Below are 2,900 nucleotides of genomic sequence, written 5' to 3' on the forward strand. Positions count from 1 at the left end.
CATAATTTCATTTTTCTTGGAGCGAATTCGAAGGAAGGTCAGGTCGTTCTGTGGGTCAATTTCACGCACAGTGCTCCGTGCCTTCAGGATGAAATTGTGCATGAGGTTGGCGTACTGTGTGGTGGTGGGGTTATCCATGGTGCTCTTGATGGGAATGCCTTCTGTGTTCACCACGATGATTCCCTGTACTCCTTTCTGGCTCTGAAGTCGCTTTAGTGTCTCCTCCACCTCTGCCATATTGGAAAGACCTGGGAGCTCCGCGTCGCCGACACAGCCCAGGCCCCCTGCTTTTCTCAACCCCTTTGTCTTTAAAGAGCGTCTTTGGGGAGGAATGGCCCCAATTGGCTTACCACTGGTGCTATTCAGATCAAGATGACATCTTGGAATTTAACCTTGAGGACTGGAAATCCTTAGTAGGGCACTGAAGTATGATGTTTAGTTTTCCACAATGCATATTTTTCTGCCAACAATATCCTGATACCACAGCCAGTTAAAGAGATCACAAAAAAGAAAAAAAAGCCAATGTCTCTGATGAACATTAATGTAAAAATATTCAATAAAATACCAGAAAACTTGAATTCAGCTCATACATTCTCTCACCTCTTCTCACAATTGTTCCCTAACATGAATAATGCTTCCTTAAGCATGTAATTTTTATTTATGCCCAAGGATGCATCAGCACCACACAAAAGCCAGTAGGTGCTGAGGGGAAGCAGGCGAATCGAGATGACCCGGTAACTGTCTGTTAACAGCCCTGGCCAAGGAATTTCCAGAAACCCCAGTGTTACAGAAGTATGGGACATGGCTCTTTACTGAACTCCAGGTTCTTGAGAAATAACCAGATGATTCTCACACATAAACATTTGTGCTTCTAAGGCTATCTGGGAGAAAAAAAAAATCAAAATGAAATAAAATGAAAACCACTTGCATTTCTGTCCATGATTATAATTTTATTTATACCCACATTTTTAGAGGTTTAGGCATGTTTAGAAAAGCGGTTTCTCCTTAGATCAGGATCAGGAATGGCAGCCTCTTGGGAAAGGCTGGTCTGTGGTAAAGCAGCCAGAGACAGGGGTGGAAGTGCCAGAAATACCCGCGGGAAGCTGCTGATTCTGAAATTCCTCGTGTGCTTCGGAACCCTGGAGAATGTTCACCTTTGCAATTACTGCATCATGGAATAAAACTAGAGAGCTGTGAAATGTTTTTAACACTCTATACATTTACTTCTTTTTAGATCTGGTCAAAGGCATTCAGAGTTGTATTGTAAATTAGACAGTTAATAAAATTACAATTTTTTTCTTTTTTTTTTGCCAGAGGGCATGGGGGAGAGAGAGAGAGAGCGAGAGCAGCACTCTTCTCTCACCCCCCACTCTCCGCTGTCAAGTGGGGCCTGGTCGTGCCTCAATCACCTTTCCTTCATTCCTTCATCCCATAAGTATCCTGGGCATATGTGCATGTGTGCCCGGTGTGTTTTTCCAAGCTACCAGGGCTGAGATTCCAACAGTGGTCAGCATTTGGATCGAGCTGCCTCCACACAGTACTTAACCACTGCACGATGGGGCCTTCTAAATCACAAGGACTTTGTAATGAGTAGTAAAAACCATTCTTTCCCTCCAAAATGAGCTGGCAGGATCCTTCTTTTCTTTCATAGGTTAAGCATAAAACAAAAAATGAATTGTTTCATAGCCATTGTTTTATCATGAGCTCTTGGCTATGAAAGATTTGGGTGCATTAAATTTTTTCTTTTTCTTTTTTTTTTCTTTTTCTTTATTGCTGGAGGGTGTGTGTATTTGCCAAACAGAGAAAGAGAGAGGGTGAGAGAGAGAAGGGAGAGAGAGAAAAAAAAACCCAAAGCTTCTTCCAACGGGACATGGTCATACCGTAATCCTTTTTTCTAAATTTCTTTATCTTGTTAGGATTTTGGGCATGCACACACATGTCTTGCATGTTTTTCTGGTCACCAGATATGGGATTTGAATGCAGATCAGCCATGTGGGATCTGGCTTTCAACACACAGTACTTAACTGCTGTGCTATGAGGCTGGCCTGGCATTCAAATTTTTAATAATTACTGCAATGTAACCTAATGCTTTGTGACTATTTGTTTATTACCGATTTTTCCTAATTGATTAGCTTAGGTGGCTTAACGTCTCTTAAAAATGGGCTGGTACTGGTACCAGCAGCTGGCATAATGGCTATGTTGCTGGACTCCCATGTAGTTGACCGTGGTTCAAGTCCCGAACCTGGTGGCTTAAACTCATGGTGGGCACATGTGTGTGCATGCCCAAGGTCCTGAGAGAAGAATGGAGGAGAAGGGATGGGGTATGGCCATTCCCCCAGGGGGTGATTTCTTGCTTTCTGTCTCTTTGTCTCTTTCTGGCAAGCTCACGTGCCCTTATAGCAAAAACCTCTAAAAAAAAAAGTGGGCTGGTAGAATTTAAAATAATATTTAGCAAAGTACAACTATATCCATTCTCATACTTTTCCTGCCCAACCTCATAGCAAGAGATGTCCCTCTAATCCAAACTAAGTCTCCTTCCTACACACTGAATGAATACGTCAAAATTAAATAACCATCTGCCTCACTTCTCAAGTGGTTGCTTCTGAATTTTTTTCTCAATGAATACCACCCTCATCCACTAAGTTTCCCAAACAATCAGCAGAGATGCTTTTCATTCCTGTACTCCTGCTTCATCCAGCACATCGGTGTTCTCCCCGTTTTGCTAATGCCATGTTTTTCTGACCTGTTCGTTTCTGTCTCCTCTGCTGCTGCATCAGTCCAGGTTCTCACTTCCTTGGGAAAGCCTCCCAGATCGTCACCTTAGTGCACTTTCTGATGTCCCTATGACCCATTCTTTACACCAGTACAATGTTAACTTTCTAAATGCAGGTCACTTAACA

The 2,900-nt window shown here is 42.6% G+C and overlaps 1 pseudogene; it reads right to left on the reverse strand.

The window, feature by feature from the left end:
- LOC102479424 (dynein light chain roadblock-type 1 pseudogene) overlaps positions 1–307 on the reverse strand; it is a 5,277-nt pseudogene extending 4,970 nt beyond the window's left edge.
- Positions 308–2,900: the final 2,593 nt, after the last annotated feature.

The sequence above is a fragment of the Tupaia chinensis genome, unplaced genomic scaffold, assembly GCF_000334495.1.
Source record: "Tupaia chinensis unplaced genomic scaffold, TupChi_1.0 Scaffold000272_1, whole genome shotgun sequence".
In the NCBI taxonomy this organism is placed as follows: Eukaryota; Metazoa; Chordata; class Mammalia; order Scandentia; family Tupaiidae; genus Tupaia; species Tupaia belangeri.